The sequence below is a fragment of the Salmo salar genome, chromosome ssa03 (assembly GCF_905237065.1).
Source record: "Salmo salar chromosome ssa03, Ssal_v3.1, whole genome shotgun sequence".
NCBI lineage: Eukaryota > Metazoa > Chordata > Actinopteri > Salmoniformes > Salmonidae > Salmo > Salmo salar.
In genome coordinates this window covers 70,469,943-70,490,693 of record NC_059444.1, presented here as the reverse complement: position 1 = coordinate 70,490,693, position 20,751 = coordinate 70,469,943, and the positions used below count along the sequence as shown (strand labels likewise).

General features: G+C 44.3%; 1 protein-coding gene across 1 annotated transcript in view; it reads left to right on the top strand.

The window, feature by feature from the left end:
* The first annotated feature begins 7,219 nt into the window (after window positions 1–7,219).
* The window catches only part of LOC106606927 (glutamate receptor ionotropic, NMDA 2C-like), a 72,276-nt gene continuing 58,744 nt past the window's right edge, over window positions 7,220–20,751 (top strand). The window contains exon 1 of the mRNA XM_045715238.1: window positions 7,220–7,778. The gene's annotated coding sequence lies outside the window, so the exon portion shown is untranslated. The remainder of the gene's footprint in view (window positions 7,779–20,751) is intronic.

Genomic DNA, 20,751 nt, shown 5'->3' with positions numbered 1-20,751 from the left:
GTGACAAGCCCTGTTCTATGTTCACGTATAAAACCCCACCCTGATTTACTTTCTTCAGACCAGGCCTCCACTTCATTGCGAGTTGGCCAATAGGTTTGACCATCCAATTCCTCTACTGAAAGTTAACTACACCAGCGTGGTTAACTTTTAGACTATCGATAGTCGACAGAATAAGAACAAGTCTTTGATATTAATTATTAGTCTGCAGCTAAGTAAATTATATCATTGAACGCGAAGACCGACGAAACAACCATTCTATAACGACATCAATGAATGTCGCTTTGAAAGATCCATTCTAACCCGAGAGAGAGAACAGGACAAAACTCTCCAACAGAACAGAACTCTCCAACAAGGATCCCCGACACACACTGAGCGTAAATATATATTGATTGCAATTGTTCCCGAATGAGTGAGCGTTCATGTGCAAAGGATTAGCATATCAATTGTTAATATTTATCAACTCTGTAGTGTCTTCTCAGCTGCCCTTTATGACCCTTTGTTTAACAGGCCACCATGCCTGTTTAGCCCACTAGGGCACATTCCTCTACCATTTCTTTGTAACGATAACTACTGTTTGTATGCTTTCTGTGAATTACTTAGTTTAGTAAATACATGATTTTAAGACAATTGATGTATGGATGACTTTAGTAAAGGCTGGATTCGTGCAGATACAACAATTTACGACGTTTGGAATGAGACTGGACGCGAGGTAAAATACACCATTTAAACCAGAAGATAATCGGCCTATACTATAATATAATATATAATGTTATAATATAGGAAAGTTATATTAGGAAAATTATAACTTTGTAATCTGAATATTTTCCTTGGTGCCCCGATCTCCTAGTTAATTACAGTTAAACGATTAATCAGTTTAATCGCGTAATAATAATTACAGGGAGTTAATTGATAAACATGTCTTCAGTTTAATGGTGCCCAAAGACACGACACTAATGTTAGGGTTGAACTGGAATGTAAACATGAAGTTCGGGTCAGGGTTATGGTTGAGGCTAGGGTTAGGGTTGAACTGGCATGTAAACATGAAGCTCGGGTCAGGGTTATGGTTAAGGCTAGGGTTAGGGGTTGAACTGGCATGTAAACATGAAGCTCGGGTCAGGGTTATGGTTGAGGCTAGGGTTAGGGTTGAGCTGGAATGTAAACATGAAGCTCGGGTCAGGGTTATGGTTGAGGCTAGGGTTAGAGTTGAGCTGGAACGTGGATATGAAGCTCGGGTCAGGGTTAGGGGACAGATCATCGGATACATTTAGTATGAATACAGTGAAACAATTATACCAACACTGTAATATAGTGTGATGGAGGGATGATCAATTTGCTTATCATTTTCATGTTAGTGTGTGTGTGTGTGTGTGTTGGAGAGAGAGAGGGGGAGAGAGAAAAAGACAGAGACAGAAACGAAGAGAAAGAGGGAGGGAGGGAGGGAGGTAGGTAGGGAGGGAGGGTGCGAAAGAGAGAGAGAGAAAGAGAGCGATAGAGATACAGTGAGACAGAGAGAGACAGAGAGGGTTTAGAAAGGGTGAGAGTCAGTGAGAGCTCAGTGTACAGGGGGTGATGCAGATTTCAGGATGTAAGTGGAGCTTTCGTTGGTCAATACTCAGAGACGGCAGGATATATGTGGCCTCTCCCCTGGGCTCTGTGACGCCAAGTGTGGCCTTTTCCCTCTAGTTTTCCCTGATCCTGTCACAGGAACATGGCTTAAAATAGCCCCAAAATCGGGGATTGAAAAAAAAGAGTAATGCCAGGGTTTCAAGCATGGCTGTTTGTGATGCCGTTTGAGTTTTATTGAGTTTTATTTTGGGTCAGAGGTGCCCCACCGCCATATTGCCTGTTAAAGCAGCACAGTCAGGTCATGGAGAGAGCGCATATGCCTCCCTTTCCCACTGCTCCTGCCCCTGACATGTGTGACCAGACCAGCCCAGACACGCCCAGACCCACCTGTTCCACATCTAATCCTCAGCATCGCCACTCAGCCCCTGGAGATGATCTAACAGCTACAATCACTGCTCCAATGACACAGGAAGGTGAGGAACAATGGAGGGAGCTATGTAGGGAGGGATGGATGGTAGCTGTTTTGAGGAGCTATGTAAGGAGGGATGGATGGTAGCTGTTTTGAGGAGCTATGTAAGGAGGGATGGATGGTAGCTGTTTTGAGGAGCTATGTAAGGAGGGATGGGTGGTAGCTGTTTTGAGGAGCTATGTAAGGAGGGATGGATGGTAGCTGTTTTGAGGAGCTATGTAGGGAGGGATGGATGGTAGCTGTTTTGAGGAGCTATGTAAGGAGGGATGGTAGCTGTTTTGAGGAGCTATGTAGGGAGGGATGGATGGTAGCTGTTTTGAGGAGTTATGTAGGGAGGGATGGATGGTAGCTGTTTTGAGGAGCTATGTAGGGAGGGAGGGATGGTAGCTGTTTTGAGGAGCTATGTAGGGAGGGATGGATGGTAGCTGTTTTGAGGAGCTATGTAAGGAGGGATGGTAGCTGTTTTGAGGAGCTATGTAGGGAGGCATGGATGGTAGCTGTTTGAGGGAGGAGCTAACAACCTATAATGATCAATATCAGGTTTTCTGGAGGTAAATATCTCTGTAATCTGTGCTGTTTTACATCCCCAACATCCCCTAAAGCTTCAATATAAACAGGAAGAAACACTGACTATGACATTAAGACCCTGGCACTCAAGTGAACCCCAATTACTGTAAGTACGTATAATGTTGTGGAGAAAATATGGTGAGCCAATGAGATATGAGGCATCAGCTGTAATGACGTTAATACTGGGACCACATGGAGGGTCTACCAAATGCTTCTATTCAAAATGGCACAGGGAGGAAGACTGTTTGTACCAACCTTCAGAAGCAGACACATTACTGTATCCATTAGAGCCGCTCCCTACACTCTCCTTATCTCTTGCTTTACATCTCTCCCATCTGTTTGCCTTATTGATTAGTTAGCGATCATGGAATGCCATCTTTATAAACTGTTGATCAAGAGCAGAGAATCCATAGATATTTATTATATGGGGAAATCGATGGGGTCATACAGCCACAGCCCCCGGGCCTCTCCCAACAGCTAAAGAGGAACATATCACAGCCCCTGGGCCTCTCCCAACAGCTAAAGAGGAACATATCACAGCCCCTGGGCCTCTAAACAGCTAAAGAGGAACATATCACAGCCCCCGGGCCTCTCCCAACAGCTAAAGAGGAACATATCACAGCCCCCGGGCCTCTCCCAACAGCTAAAGAGGAACATATCACAGCCCCTGGGCCTCTCCCAACAGCTAAAGAGGAACATATCACAGCCCCTGGGCCTCTCCCAACAGCTAAAGAGGAACATATCACAGCCCCCGGGCCTCTCCCAACAGCTAAAGAGGAACATATCACAGCCCCGGGCCTCTCCCAACAGCTAAAGAGGAACATATCACAGCCCCGGGCCTCTCCCAACAGCTAAAGAGGAACATATCACAGCCCCGGGCCTCTCCCAACAGCTAAAGAGGAACATATCACAGCCCCCGGGCCTCTCCCAACAGCTAAAGAGAAACATATCACAGCCCCCGGGCCTCTCCCAACAGCTAAAGAGGAACATATCACAGCCCCTGGGCCTCTCCCAACAGCTAAAGAGGAACATATCACAGCCCCCGGGCCTTTCCCAACAGCTAAAGAGGAACATATCACAGCCCCCGGGCCTCTCCCAACAGCTAAAGAGGAACATATCACAGCCCCCGGGCCTCTCCCAACAGCTAAAGAGGAACATATCACAGCCCCTGGGCCTCTAAACAGCTAAAGAGGACATATCACAGCCCCCGGGCCTCTCCCAACAGCTAAAGAGGAACATATCACAGCCCCCGGGCCTCTCCCAACAGCTAAAGAGGAACATATCACAGCCCCCGGGCCTCTCCCAACAGTTAAAGAGGAACATATCACAGCCCCCGGGCCTTTCCCAACAGCTAAAGAGGAACATATCACAGCCCCCGGGCCTCTCCCAACAGCTAAAGAGGAACATATCACAGCCCCCGGGCCTCTCCCAACAGCTAAAGAGGAACATATCACAGCCCCTGGGCCTCTCCCAACAGCTAAAGAGGAACATATCACAGCCCCCGGGCCTCTCCCAACAGCTAAAGAGGAACATATCACAGTAGCGACACATCTCTCAGCTCTGCCATGACAGGGTCATAAAATGCCGCTGATGTTCCCCTGCCTGGAAACAAGATACATTTTTGGTGAGATACATTTTGAGAGAAAAAAATAGAGATTTTTACAGCTATATTATTTACGAGAGAGTTTAATGTGTGGTTTGGCAGTCCCTTGTCTCGAACAGAAGTGGGAGAGTGTTTTAAAACTGTTGTTGTTTTGCAATAGGAAGTAAAATCCCATGTCATTCTTCAAAAACTCTTTCAACCCATTGCACATGCCTTGCCTCTGTGGATATTATGATGAGGAGATGACAGTATAAAAATGCCACCTGATGAGGGGTGTTCATTCCTGTGTGCGTAAGCATGCATGTATTCATGTGCATGTGTGCTTGCGTGTGGTGGCGTAGTCAAATAATTTGCAGGCTACTCAACCAGACTGCAAGACAAACATCTTCTGTACAGATTCACTTCATTGCTGCTTTACTGAGAAGAGAGGAAGTACACTACAAAACATGATTTAAAGTATCCCTGACATTTTTTTCACAGCAATTTCAATCTTCTATCCAGCACTGTATTTCTCTCCAAAATATAATTTTGGCTCTCCTTTTATGATTGCCTCTTCCTTCCTTCGAAATTGCTAGTTTCCTTGTTTTATGATAGTATTTGTTGGGACAAGCAGGTCAAAACATGGGACTATTTTTCAAACCGAAAATGCAATATAAATAAGAGATGAGAGAGAACATGTAAATCAGAGTCCCTGGAAACCAATTAAAATTGAGATAACTAGAACCATTGTTATGGTTACCACAGATTGGCACATTCACAGTCGCTATGCTACAGTATAAGAAAGAGGGAACAGATGATGGATGATCAAATGCAGACTCTCCAAATTATGTAAACAACGCTTACACTTGTAAGCATAAGTTCACTTCACAGCTCACTCCTTGTCCAGACTGAGGATTCTGACGCTGACTCAATGGCGAAGCAGCATCTGGCTCCTGCTCTGGAGCTCTTAGCCAAGCAGTTTATTCACTCCCAGTGAGCTGAATCAATCACTATGTTACATAAATGAGACAAGAGAGGGAATCAGTCCCTTCTAAAAGAGAGTTAAAGAGTAAACAAGCCATTGACTCTGTACTGATGTATACCTGGGGGATGATTGTGAATGGTGCCCTACTTATTTTGTTGTCATTGGTTCCTTTCCTCAAAACCTTTCACTTATAATAGTGTCTCCTAAAAGTACTGGAGTGCACTTCAGTGTCAGATAACGAAAAGACAGAGGGCAGACAAAAAGAGAGAAAGAGAGACAGAGATTTGGAGCGACAGAGGGAAAGAGAAAAAAATGATAGACAGAGACACAATGGGGAATTAAAAAAGAGGAGAGAGAGAGAAAGAGAGAGAAATACTTTTGTAAGTGTAATATTTACTGTTCATTTTTATTGTTTATTTCACTTTTGTTTACTATCTATTTCACTTGCTTTGGCAATGTAAACATACTATGCCATTAAAGCCCTTCAATTTAAAATTGAAATTGAGAGAGAGAGAGAGAAAGAGAGGGAGAGAGAGAGAGCGAGAGAGAGAGAGAGAGAGAGAGAGAGAGAGAGAGAGAGAGAGAGAGAGAGAGAAACAGAGAGAGGGGGGAGAGAGAGAAAGAGAGAGAGAGAGAGAGAGAGAGAGAGAGAGAGAGAGAGAGGGGAGAGAGAGAGAGAGAGAAAGAGAGGGAGAGAGAGAGAGCGAGAGAGAGAAAGAGATAGAGAGGGGGGAGAGAGAGAAAGAGAGAGAGAGAGAGAAAGAGAGCACGAGAGAGAGCGAGAGAGAGAACAGATAAATATATAGGAGAGAGAAGAGAGGGAGAAATGAAAATATAGTTAGGGGGAGAAAGCACAGGAGAGACATGAGAGAGTTTAAGTGAGGGAGAGAGAGGAGAGGTAGAGAGAAGGTAAGGCATACCATGTTTTCCATGTGAGCATTTAAATGCTAGACCTGTTGATGTGATGGAGTCAGCAGGAGAAAGACAGACAGAGCTCAATGAATGAATGAATGAATCAGTGTGAAGGGGCAATTGAGAGAGAAAGATACATTGTACTGTGGGACTGGGACTAGAGAGAGAGAGAGAGAGAGAGAGAGAGAGAGAGAGAGAGAGAGAGAGAGAGAGAGAGAGAGAGAGAGAGGATATGGAGTCACGTTGAATGAGTTGCAGATAGCGGGCAGTGCCGAGCAGTAGGGAGGGAGAGACCGAGGGGAGGGGTGGAGAAATAGTAAGCAGGGAGGGAGAGTGAGTGAGAGAGGGAGAGAGAGAATCAAAGGATAAATCCTTACTACATAATGATTAGGACTCACAAGCCCTTCCTGTGACATGGAGTGTAGAAGCCAGGATTACAACAGGACAGAGTAAAGAGGCTGCAGGCAACACAGGGGGAAGGAGGGACACAGGTGCAAGAAGAGGAAGGGGCACACGGGAACAAGAAGTGCATTGAACACGGCCACTAAAGGTTTCAGGGATCCATGCAACAGCCTGCATCAAGAGCGATTTGGAACCTCACCGGCTGACCTGCTGCTGCTGTCCTCTGCCTGGGCCATCTGTCTGTGGGCGTTGGACCTAGCAGACCCAAGCCCAGCATCTGGACAGCACTGTGTCTTACTTAATGGAGGGGCCAGCGTGCTGCTGGAGAGCACGGGGAGCAACCGGAGGCTCAGGTTATCCTGCAGACGTGAATTCGATGAGAAATTGACATATAGTCAATGAGTGTGTCATCAAAAAGATGGAGTACATCTGTTTATTTCACCTGGGCGAGACAGCAGTGGGCGTCGGGCGCAAAGTCTTGACTGTCGGAAGATGTGAAGAATTTCACTGAATCGACCACTTGTTTTCAGTTGTTTTTTTATGGCTCTAACTGCGTTATTGGGCCACTTCTGAGATATTTTCTCTTGGCCAGGAAGTGGATACAGATTAGATGTGTTATCAGAGGTGAGAGGCTGCTGAAGACCAGCCAAGACACAGAAATTAACACACACACACACACACACACACACACACACACACACACACACACACACACACACACACACACACACACACACACACACACACACACACACACACACACACACACCTATTCGGTATGCTTCATAACAATGAGTACATATATACACTTTCTGCCCTATTGAGCACACACATACTCACATACACACATACAGACACAGCCCATCTCGCACAACGTTCGGGGACTTGTTACCATAACAAACCTCTCTGGGGTTAGCTGTTCCAACTTCTATCCTCACGCCTTACACTGGAAATTAGCCTGTCACTACGGCCGTGGACTGCTTCAGTCTGTTTATTAGTTGTTCCTTCTTTCCTCTGGTACCTGCTTTCTTCAATCACCCTCTATCACTTTATCCATACTCCCCCCCCCCACCTCCCTTACCAGCAAGAGATAATGTGACCTTCTGCCAAAGTGCTGGAAACCATGCCACGGTCGCAGCGGGCTCCTCTGTTGCTACTGAAATAGACTCAAACAAGTGCCGAAAGGAAGGGAGAGGGGGAGTGAGGGAAGGGAAAAAAGAGAAGCAGGACAGCTGAAGCCACGGACACGGAATGAGCCGGTGGGAGCCAGGGCTGGATGCGGATTGCCAACGCAGGTAATGAATCACCTTCCCTTTCCCTTCCCCTACCACTGCCTAGCCTAGCGCTGTACCCAGACCCACCACACTTTACTGTCTCAGACTGCCTGTTATACCGGACAGAGAGGGAGGGTCGGCTGGATTGAAATAATTCCATATGACAAATGTGATTGCAATGGGCTGCTGTTAATATTGTAATGTATCTCAGAAGTGAGGAGACTGCTGCTTTGTCACAGGTGCTACATGTTTTTGTTTTGCTCTTCGAAAGTAAAGAGACGGTGTAGATAGCAGACCCATCCTCCTCCCACTCAAGTCAGATGAAATGGAATGTATGCTTGGAAGTTGGAACTGAATAAACAGTTTACTGTGAACTGTGGGGACTAGATCACAGGACCTGTGTAAGGCATCAAAGGACTGGCTGTTGGCTGTGTGACCGTGTGGCAGTATGACTGTGCCTGTGTGTCTGTGGCTGTGCTTTACTTCACAGTGTCACAGAGGATTTGGCAAAGTTGATCGATTCATCATTATAAACAGGAAAAACAGAACAGCTGAGAAGGACTGCAGTTGTACACTGCATGCTGAAACTGCCAGAGAAATTGAATTGCCACTGAGGAGTGACTTTGGTCCTTTGGGACAGGAGAGTGAATGAGACTTCTGTAATTATACTAGCATCCATCCCAGTGCTTTAGTTTCATGAATACAGAGCAGTTCCTTGATGTTCTGTAGACACACTCTACCTGTCAATTGGCTTCTGTTATGGCACTCTCACCCTGCGTTTGTATTTCTATTTCAACTGAAGGAAGAAAGAAAGAGAAAGATGAAGAATGAAATAATGAATGAATGAAAGAAAGGGAGAGAGAGAGAGAGAAAGAGAAAGAGGGAAAGAGAAAGACAGAGAGGGAGAGAGAGAGAAATATTTATTAGAAAGCGCCTTGATGGCATAGTTTGTGAGGACAGTGGCTATCATTCAGCCCTGTCTTGAAGGGCATTTCAAAAGTGTATCTCTGTTTCTCAACCTACTACACAGGACATGTTCAGTCACTTTAATATGAGAAACATGTCAAATTGTTCACAATTTGCTTGTTAAATTGATTGTTGAAATGTGATTGTTAAACTGACCACGTTATTCAAACTACAATGACCGTATCCACAACAACGTTCAAGGTCAGATACCGGTGAGAGAACCCCAAGCAGGGAGAACTTGTCAACTTGGATATCCATATACACTGTATGAACCCCTTTAGGGTTTCCTGTAAGACAGTGTCACTGCTCTGAAAAAAGACAGTTAAGAAAAAAAGATCAAGCACCCGGTTTTATAATTTTTTTGGGGGGGGGGCATTTCACCTGAGTGCTTCCGAGACCATTTCCTAACACCTGTGGTATTTTTAGAAGAGCTGAAGCGTGTGTGAGCCTGGTTCTAACCAAGGCAGATTGTCTAGTTCCATGCATGGCCAAGCATTACCTGCCTAACAGTTTGGATATTTGTATGCCAATATAGTACATTGGCATTATGCATTACTGTGTCTACCTTTTCTCTGTGTGTTTCACTTGGGAGAGAATAATGTGTGAGCAGAATGAAATAATGTATTATAAACAGTAGACAGCTTAGCACCGGTTGTTGTAGTGAAAAATGGCTGTTCATTATGTTATTCCTTCCATATCGTGGTTCCCTGAGATGTATAGTGTATAAGGGAGTGTGTGTGTGTGTGTGTGTGTGTGTGTGTGTGTGTGTGTGTGTGTGTGTGTGTGTGTGTGTGTGTGTGTGTGTGTGTGTGTGTGCGTGTGCGTGTGTTGGGGGGGAGATGGTTAACAGATGAGACCGTCCCATCGTTGGTAGCAAGGCTCTGTGTGACAGGGGAACAGATGCATTGATCCCTGGGTATGCTGGCTCCCCTCTTCTAGAACTGGTCCATCACACAGCATGGAATACACACACACACACAGATGCACACACACATGCGTGCTTACACACACACACACAGATGCACACACAAGCACTCACTCACACACTGACGCTAAAACACACACACACACTATTGCAAAAGCACACACACACACTATTGCAAAAGCACAAGCATCCACAAGCACTCACACGCACATGCACACATACATACACACACACTCATTCGATCCATCCTACCATGGGAGACCACCTGTCTACTTGTATATTGTTTTTGGAGTGCTTTTTAAAAGGGGCTTTTAGGGTTGAAAATATCCAGACGTCCCCAACCTTGAGAGACACTATAGAGCAGGGCAACAGAGGGTTAAACCCTGAAGGACACGGGACTGTGGGAGGGGGAGGGGGAGGGGCGTACAGTAGGTCACCTAGAGAATAAATCAAATCAGCAATCAAGCCGAGATGTTTTTTAACAGATGCTGGGCTTAAACCAGCCTTCCTCCACTACATCACACAGACACACTCAACCACTATTACACACACAGCACTGCACACAGAAAGGGTTAGCCAATGTTTACACTTAGCTTTCTCTTTAGCTGTGTAGTTTAGTCTCATAGAGCACAAACATGAGGATAATCACAGCATTCTCCACTGGGTGTTTGTCCTGCTTTAATGGTGCGTGCATGTGTACCTAATGTGTGCATATGAAACCGTATAGCTTCCGAAATTTGCACTCTGTCTAGTCTGAGCCAAACTAGGAGACCCCACACCAAGTCCCATTAGCTGGCTGTTTGTTCCCTCCCATCCCAGTGTGTCTCCAATGACCTCCAGAGCTCTTATCTCAGGGTTAGCTGCTGCTTCGTCAGCTGTCCAGCCTGCCCCACGACACTCAGAGCTGATCAACTTAATGAAATGGTAAAGCTATCAGTCCTCACCCCATCCTCACCCAGTCTCCCCCTGTCCCTCCACACAGCAACACATCCCTCAACTCTGAGTGGAGAAAGGGCATGGAGAAGGGGGATAGGAGGGAGGTGGAGACAGGAGGCTGGTAAAATGACAAGGGGCCTTTACACCTGAACAAAGACACACAAGACACACATGCATGAGATGCAAATTGATCAAGCCACAGGGACCAGCCAGACAAGCACACACTGAGCAGTAAACAATTTACTGCAGGGGGAAGGTGGCTTCATACCAGAGCAATCGAGCCAACGTCAAAGAAGAACGTAAATTCCACCCAGAACCAACGACGCTGCGTCGTCACGTAATCCTTTTCCAGTGATATATGGCCCCCATAAAGTAGGGAATAATTGACAGGGCACCATACATGTTGAGGAACACATGAACTGTAACAGTTATACGTGTTTGCTGCCTGGTGTGTATGTTACAGTATGCCCCTGTAGCACTCACATAGCAGGGGGTAGAGGTCTCTGGTGAGATTTTAAAGGGGAATTTAGAGGCTGGCTTCAGTCAGTGTCGTTCTCCTCCAGACGTTTATTGCCGCTGTACTGCTTCACGGGCAACAGAGACTCTGGTCCCCATTTGTATTCAGGGTGCAGTGCTGTGTGCACCTTGTCTAACGTCCTGTCGCTGTTGAAAAGGAAAACTGACACAATGTTGCCTGGCTGGGGGAGCAGAGCGGCATCTTCTCATCCATCTCTCTCTGTCTCTTTCTCTCTCCCTCTCTCTCTCTCGGACACTGACACCCACCTTAGATCATACGCGTGTGCATCTGTGAGAATGTGTGTGTGCGTGTGTGATTTGTAATGGAAAAAAATGTAGTAGCCTAATTGCCATCTATTCACGCTTGTTTGTGTCGTACATAATATTTCACAATTACAACTACAACCTTAGAACCCATTCCTGAGAATTGATGTGCTGCTTAGTGCAATTAGATATCGATGCCATGGCTGTCCACGTCAAAATATAAAGAACATATCTAATTCCATTTGAATAGCTTGGAGTGGACATGATTCATTTATATGAATCAGGTTTGGGGTTCTGTGATGCAGCCTTGGGCAAAGAAGTCCCTCAGGGCTCATTTAAAGAACTTAATAAGGGTACATTCAGTTTATCAGTACCTTCAGTTTGTTTTGCACCAACACTGTCACTTCAATCAATACTTTAGCTCCACTGAAAAGTATAAAAGTCAGATCCTTTACGACTATAGCTTCCATGGGTTTCTGTAGAACAGCATTTGTAACCATGCGTATGAGAAGAATCTGATAGCTTTGACATGTATTTGGCCCAGTTTTGGCATGTTAGTGAGATGTCAGGGAGAGAGGCGGAACATAGTGTTGTAGCTGGTCTCAGCACATGGCAACACAATGTTTAAAGCAGCAAACACTCAATGGGATGGTTACCGTATAGTATACTGTATCCCAGAGGTTGATTAAAAAACAAAGTGGTGTGTTCATACGTGGGTTAGTGCTTGTGTGAGGGGTCTGTCAGGGCGGATGGGTGGGCAGCAGCCAGCAAGTCAGCTGTCAGAGCAGGATGGTGACATCTGGACCGGGAGGGGATTCTCCCATCGTCATCGTCATCCATTGACCTCAGCTTAACCAGGGTTTTATCCTGATCTCTGCTCCACATACCATACGGACACACATGAGGGCCACAGACAGCACGGTCAAAGGCCAGGACTACAACCCAAAGCTTACACCACCATGACCATGTCGACCCAACCGTTTCTCACTTGACACTCTGATTTACAGTGCCTTTAGAAAGCATTCACACCCCCTTGACCTTTTCCACATTTTGTTGTGTTAAAATAGATTTAATTGTGATTTTATTGACAAAGATCTTCACAAAATACTCTGTTATGTCAAAGTGGAAGAACATTTTACGTTTTTTTTTTTTATGAATGGAAAATAAAGCACTAATATATCTTGATTAGAAAATGATTCAACCCCCTGAGTCAATACAGGTTAAAATCACCTTTGGCAGCGATTACAGCTCTGGACACCTGGATTGTACAATATTTCCCATTATTCTTTAAGGAATTCTTCAAGCTCTGTCAAGTTGGTTTTTGATCATTGCTAGACAGCCATTTTCAGGTCTTGCCATAGATTTTCAAGCCAATTTAATTCAAAACTGTAACTAGGCCACTCGGGAAAATTCAATGCCGTCTTGGTAACCAACTCCAGTATATATTTGGCCTTGTGTTTTAGGTTATTGTCCTGCTGAAAGGTGAATTTGTCTCCCAGTGTCTGTTGGAAAGCAGACTGAACCAAGTTCTCCTCTAGAATTTTGCCTGTGCTTAGCTCTATTCCGTTTATTTATCCTAAAAAACTCTCTAGTCCTTTCCAATGACAAGCATACACCTAACATTATGCAGCCACCACCATGCTTGAACATATGAAGAGTGGTACTCAGTGATGTGTTGTGTTGGATTTGCCCCAAACATAACGCTTCGTGTTCAGGACAAAAAGTTAATTTCTTTGCCACATTTTTTGCAGTATTACTTTAGTACCTTATTGCAAACAGGATGCATGGAACCTTGAGGAACACCGAAATGTACAGTTGATTTGTCAGAGGACAAACCATCCACAGAGACAAACTGATATCTTTCTAACAGATAAGATCTAAACCAGGCCAGAACTTGTCTGTGTAGACCAATTTGGGTTTCCAGTCTCTCCAAAAGAATGTGGTGATCAATGGTATCAAAAGCAGCACTAAGGTCTAGGAGCACGAGGACAGATGCAGAGCCTCGGTCTGACGCCATTCAAAGGTAATTTACCACCTTCACAAGTGCAGTCTCAGTGCTATGATGGGGTCTAAAACCAGACTGAAGCATTTCATATACATTGTTTGTCTTCAGGAAGGCAGTGAGTTGCTGCGCAACAGCTTTTTCTAAATTTTTTGAGAGGAATGGGAGATTCGATATAGGCCGATAGTTTTTTATATTTTCTGGGTCAAGGTTTGGCTTTTTCAAGAGAGGCTTTATTTCTGCCACTTTTAGTGAGTTTGGTACACATGGATCGATAGCCGTTTATTATGTTCAACATATGTGGGCCAAGCACAGGAAGCAGCTCTTTCAGTAGTTTAGTTGGAATAGGGTCCAATATGCAGCTTGAAGGTTTAGAGGCTATGATTATTTTCATCATTTTGTCAAGAGATATAGTACTAAAACACTTGAGTGTCTCCCTTGACCCTAGGTCCTGGCAGAGTTGTGCAGACTCAGGACAACTGAGGTTTGGAGGAATACGCAGATTTAAAGAGGAGTCCGTAATTTGCTTTCTAATGATCATGATCTTTTCCTCGAAGAAGTTCATGAATTTATCACTGCTGAAGTGAAAGCCATTCTCTCTTGGGGAATGCTGCTTTTTAGTTAGCTTTGCGACAGTATCAAAAATACATTTTGGATTGTTCTTATTTTCCTCAATTAAGTTGGAAAAATAGGATGATCGAGAAGCAGTGAGGGCTCTTCGATACTGCACAGTACTGTCTTTCCAAGCTAGTCGGAAGACTTCCAGTTTGGTGTGGCGCCATTTCCGTTCCAATTTTCTGGAAGCTTGCTTCAGAGTTCGGGTATTTTCTGTATACCAGGAAGTTAGTTTCTTATGACAAATGTTTTTTGTTTTTGGGGGTGCGACTGCATCTAGGGTATCAAGGTTAAATTGAGTTCCTCAGTTAGGTGGTTAACTGATTTTTGTACTCTGACGTCCTTGGGTAGGCGGAGGGAGTCTGGAAGGGCATCTAGGAATCTTTGGGTTTATAGCACGGCTTTTGATTATTCTTGGTTGGGGTCTGAGCAGATTTTTTGCAATTGCAAACGTAATAAAATGGTGGTCCAACAGTCCAGGATTATGAGGAAAAACAATAAGATCCACAACATTTATTCCTCGGGACAAAACTAGGTCCAGAGTATGACTGTGGCAGTGAGTAGGTCCGGAGAAATGTTGGACAAAACCCACTGAGTCGATGATGGTTCCGAAAGCCTTTTGGAGTGGGACTTTTTTTTTCTGTGGACTTTTCCATGTGAATATTAAAGTCACCAAAAATTGGAATATTATCTGCCATGACTACAAGGTCCGATAGGAATTCAGGGAACTCAGTGAGGAACGCTGTATATGGCCCAGAAGGCCTGTAAACAGTAGCTATAAAAATTGATTGAGTAGGCTGCATAGATTTCATGACTAGAAGCTCAAAAGATGAAAACGTCGGGTTTTTTTGTAAATTGAAATTTGCTCTCATAAATGTTAGCAACACCTCCGCCTTTGCGAGATGCGCGGGGGATATGGTCACTAGTATAACCAGGAGATGAGGCCTCATTTAACACAGTAAATTCATCAGGCTTAAGCCATGTTTCAATCAGGCCAATCACATCAAGATTATGATCAGTGATTAGTTCATTAACTATAACTGCCTTTTAAGTGAGGGATCTAACATTAAGTAGCCCTATTTTCACATGTGAGGTATCACAATCTCTTTCAATAATGGCAGGAATGGAGGAGGTCTTTATTCCAATGAGATTGCTAAGGCGAACACTGCCATGTTTAGTTTTGCCCAACCTAGGTCGAGGCACAGACACAGTCTCAATGGGGATAGCTGAGCTGACTACACTGACTGTGCTAGTGGCAGACTCCACTAAGCTGGCAGGCTGGCTAACAGCCTGCTGCCTGGCCTGCACCCTATCTTATTGTGGAGCTAGGGGAGTGAGAGCCCCGTCTATGTTCGTAGATAAGATGAGAGCACCCCTCCAGCTAGGATGGAGTCCGTCACTCCTCAACAGGCCAGGCTTGGTCCTGTTTGTGGGTGAGTCCCAGAAAGAGGGCCAATTATCTACAAATTCTATCTTTTGGGAGGGGCAGAAAACAGTTTTCAGTTGTGAGACTCTGCTGTAGAGCTCATCACTCCCCCTAACTGGGAGGGGGCCAGAGACAATTACTCGATGCTGACACATCTTTCTAGCTGATTTACACGCTGAAGCTATGTTGTGCTTGGTGACCTCTGACTGTTTCATCCTACATCGTTGGTGCCGACGTGGATAACAATATCCCTATATTCTCTATACTCGCCAGTTTTAACTTTAGCCAGCACCATCTTCAGATTAGCCTTAACGTCGGTAGCCCTGCCCCCTGGTAAACAGTGTATGATCGCTGGATGATTCGTTTTAAGTCTAATACTACGGTAATGGAGTCACCAATGACTAGGGTTTTCAATGTGTCAGAGCTTATGGTGGTAGGCTTCGGCGTCTTAGACGCCGTAACAGGAGGAGTAGAGACCAGAGAAGGCTTAGCCTCTGACTCCGACTCGCTGCTTAGTGGGGGGAACTGGTTGAAAGTTTCTGTCGGCTGAATGAGCGACACCAGTTGAGCATTCCTACAGCATTTCCCTCCAGAGCCATGAGAAAGTTGTCCGGCTGCGGGGACTGTGCGAGGGGATTTATACTACTATCTGTACTTACTGGTGGCACAGACGCTGTTTCATCCTTTCCAGCACTGAAATTACCCTTGCCTAACAATTGCATCTGAAGCTAGGCTTGCAGCACAGCTATCCTCGCCGTAAGGCAATCGTTCTCCTGTATATTATGAGTACAGCGACTGCAATTAGAAGGCATCATGTTAATGTTACTACTTAGCTTCGGCTGGTGGAGGTCCTGACGAACCACGTCCAGATAAAGCGTCCGGAGTGAAAAGGTTTAATGAAAAAAAGTTGAGTGAGGGAAAAACAAAAAATATGAAATTAATAAAAAGTAAAAACTGTAAAGTTGTCAGGTAGCAAAGTAAGGTTAGCAACAAAACGCACAGCAGCACGTAAACAAGTCTGCAAGTCTACAGGTAAATTTATGTATGGTGTACAAAGATAGGGTAGTCATTTAAAAATCATATTAAACACTATTATTGCACACAACTTATTATGTGACTTGTTAAGCACATTTTTATTCCTGAACTTATTTAGGCTTGCCATAACAAAAGGGTTGAATACATATTGACTCAAGACATTTCAGCTTTACATTTTAAATTAATTTGTAAACATTTCTAAAAACATAATTCCACTTTGACATTATGCGGTATTGTGTGTAGATCAGTGACACACAATTGAAATGTAATCCATTTTAAATTCAGGCTGTAACACAACAACATGTGGAAAAAGTCAAGCGGTGTGAATACTTTCTGAAGGCGCTGTACATCTGTGTTAGCATGACCAGGGTGAGAAGGACATGACTGATGAATCCTGCCAGGCCAGTGCTGAGAAAGGCTCAAGTAAACACGTGTTAGGTAAAATAGATTACACCCCGGATACCACTGTAATCTGCTACTGCCTCTCAAAGATTATTACCCTCACGCTCTTCTACATGCAATCTGTTCAATCTCGCCACAGAGAGTGCTGACAAAGCAAATGCAGAGGATGGAGTTTGGTGCTATAAATGTGATAAGGGTGTGTAGAGATATACAGTGTATATCAACATTTGTCAAATGACAGGACAACACGTTACTCTATTCTTGGCTTTGAGAAATTAGTTGTATACCCTTGTGCCTTTGATGTATTGCCCTTAAAATAATTGATCAAACAGAAAATGTGATTAATGATCAAATGTTGGCTGATGACACAGTATATAGTCTTTCATTGGGTTTCCTTCCTAATGGGTCTGGCAATGATGACAAATTGGTTCTATATGACCTGTTGCCCTCTGTTTGTGAGGGCAACAAATGTGTTCTGTGCACTTTCAATATAGTATGAGACATTATCACCTTACTCCTGTGCTGCAGCTGCATGAAGATGACATGAAAATGTAGTAGTCCTGCATTATTACCCATCTGCTAAGTTATTAACAACCTGCCTGTCATTGTACCACTGACACACAGAGACAGGACATCTGCTAAGTTATTAACAACCTGCCTGTCATTGTACCACTGACACACAGAGACAGGACATCTGCTAAGTTATTAACAACCTGACTGTCATTGTACCACTGACACACAGAGACAGGACATCTGCTAAGTTATTAACAACCTGCCTGTCATTGTACCACTGACACACAGAGACAGGACATAACCTGCTGGCCTTTGCCCTACTAACACCACAGAGACAGGACACACTGTAAACCCCCAAACTCATTCTACCTTACACACCCTCAAATCCAAAAGCATAATCTTAAATCAGAAATCGGCAGGTTGTGTGTGACCCAATGCTCCCCACTTCTTTTGTTGTGTTTTCACTTTGAACGAAAACAAGGGGGTTGAGCCCTGAGCCGCCTTGGGGTGGCCTTCTGGGCTAGGAGTGTCTTTGTGTTAATCCCGCCAACTCGAACGACCCTGCTGCCCCAGAGCTGGAGCGAAAGTGAAAGTCACTTGCAACCTAACATTACAGCTGCCAGAAACAAACCGAGCAGGTGAAGCCAACAAGCATCATTCTCGGTTCTTGGATCTGAATCCACTCGACCCCAAACGAGACAAAGAAGCAAGAAAATGAAGGCTCATGACCAATCCATAAACTGACCAATCCATATGTTAGCTGCTAACCTTAGAGTGTTCAGTGTTCAAGCTAGCTAACAAGGCTACTTAGCAAGCTAACTAACATCTTCTGTATTTTTTTGCCAACAACCTCCTTTGTACTCAAAGGAATCTAACAATGGCATCATGTAGCTACACTACATAAACCCTACAAGATGCCCAATGCCTTTATTTCAGCTAGCTAACATTAGCTAGCAGATTGTTTCGCATGTAGATGATAATGCTAGCTAGCTAGGTGGTGAACAGGATTTTTGGCCCAGGACCACGCCAAAAAATGCATCTAGCTATACACTTGGTACGGTAACATCACACAAACATGTATTTCTCAGGGAGATATGGGTGGGGACAGTCTGATTTAGAGGGAAAGAAATGCTGTATGCATTTTCTGTTATGCTTTGTGATTCAATCATTATTTTGTTGGTAATCAACCAAAATAGTTAGCTATATTTGCCTGTTCCGCATATTGCCTGTCTATATACAGCTTTGATTCCTACTTAGTGTGAACTACCCACCAGAATGACTGAGTTAATAACTAGTGTGGTCAGTCAAGTAAACAATGGTTAATCTGCATGGCCTATTGGTGTACTATTGGCCATCATGTCACAGAATGGTACATTAGCATGACACATGTTAAACTGGTTACAGCACAACATCAAGGACACTGTTTTGACACTGACTTATTTGAGAATTGAACCTCTGTGGCAGGGCCGTAAGGATGCATTGCAGTCATACTTGCTCTGATGACCTCCTAGTAGGGAGTGAAAGGAGGGAACCAGGAGTAGCACATAACAGTTTGTGGCCTGGAGGTGTGGGACCTAACAACATGGTCGTCATTCCAAACTGCTGTGTGTGGAGAGTACTTGCCTCCCTTGATCCGCTGCGGCAACATGTAGGCTTTTGCCTGGGAGCTGGGAGATAGCTGTATATGTCCTACCTTGTATTTGTGTTTTATTGTTTTAAGTGTTCAGTTGTCATTGTAATTGTCTCATTGTTTTTGTATGAAAACAGTAACTTTTTTAAATTATGAATTATGGGGATTTTTACATAACAGAGATGCATTTATGTGGTCAGTCTTTTATCATGCGGCAAACAGTCCCAGTCATCCATGAATCTGTTACTACGGCAGTGTTGATGCTGATGGGAGAAAAAAAATCATATCACTGACATGTATTGGGCTCCCGAGTGGCGCAGCGGTCTAAGGCACTGCATCACTACAGACACCCTGGTTTGAATCCAGGCTGTATCACAACCTACCGTGATTTGGAGTCCCGTAGGGTGGCGCACAATTGGCCCAGCGTCGTCCGGGTTTGGCTGGTATAGGCCGTCATTGTAAATACGAATTTGTTCTTAACTGACTTAAAACAAAATATTGGAATCACTTACTGTATTAGCGCAAGTGTCAATGGCCTTTCAGAACCAAGTTTTCATAGTATTGATTCTAACCCAATGTAATTGTATATTAATTTCTCAAGTTTCAGCAGGAAAAGGTCAAATACTCTAACAAGCATAATGTCTGCCATTCTGTATGAATAAAAGTTCCCCACCAAGCCCTTAGCACTGATGTTCCTGGATGAACTCTTGTTTGGTTAGTAGTGAGACAGGAGGGACAAGTCAGTATTTGGAGGTTGTTGGCACTGTGTGGGAAATCATCAAATTAGTTGTTACTTCAAAAGTATATGGTAAAATGCAATGTCATATTCCCGTACACCCCACTGTATCCTGTGTATATGCCAAATAAACTTTGATTTAGATTTGATTAAAAAATGTAATGGAATTTGAGTTAATTATAGTGAGAACGTATGCACCGTTTATGAATTTAACCACTAATGAATTGATGCTTGGTAACATATTGGCCATGGTCTAACCTGAGAGAGAGGAGGTAGGTAATACTGGCCATGGTCTAACCTGAGAGAGAGAAGGCAGGTAATATACTGGCCATGGTCTAACCTGAGAGAGAGGAGGTAGGTAATACTGGCAATGGTCTAACCTGAGAGAGAGGAGGTAGGTAATACTGGCAATGGTCTAACCTGAGAGAGAGGAGGTAGGTAAATACTGGCAATGGTCTAACCTGAGAGAGAGGGAGGTAGGTAATACTGGCAATGGTCTAACCTGAGAGAGAGGAGGTAGGTAATATACTGGCAATGGTCTAACCTGAGAGAGAGGAGGAGGTAGGTAATACTGGCAATGGTCTCACCGAGAGAGAGAAGGCAGGTAATAAATACTGGCCATAGTCTCACCTGGGAGAGAGAAGCTAGGTAATAATATTGGCAATGATCTCACCTGAGAAAGAGGATGTAGGTAATAATATACTGGCCATGGTCTCACCTGAGAGAGAGGATGTAGGTAATAATATACTGGCCATAGTCTCACCTGAGAGAGAGGATGTAGGTAATAATATACTGGCCATAGTCTCACCTGAGAGAGAGGGTAGGTAATATACTACTATGTAATACTTGTAACGAGCGTAATGTCTGTGTCACGCTCTGACTTAGGAAAGCTGTTTTATCTCTGTTTAGTTAGGTCAGGGTGTGATAGGGGGTGGGCATTCTAGGTTTTTGTTTTCTATGTTTTGGCCGGGTATGGTTTCCAGTCAGAGGCAGCTGTCTATCGCTGTCTCTGATTGGAAGCCATACTT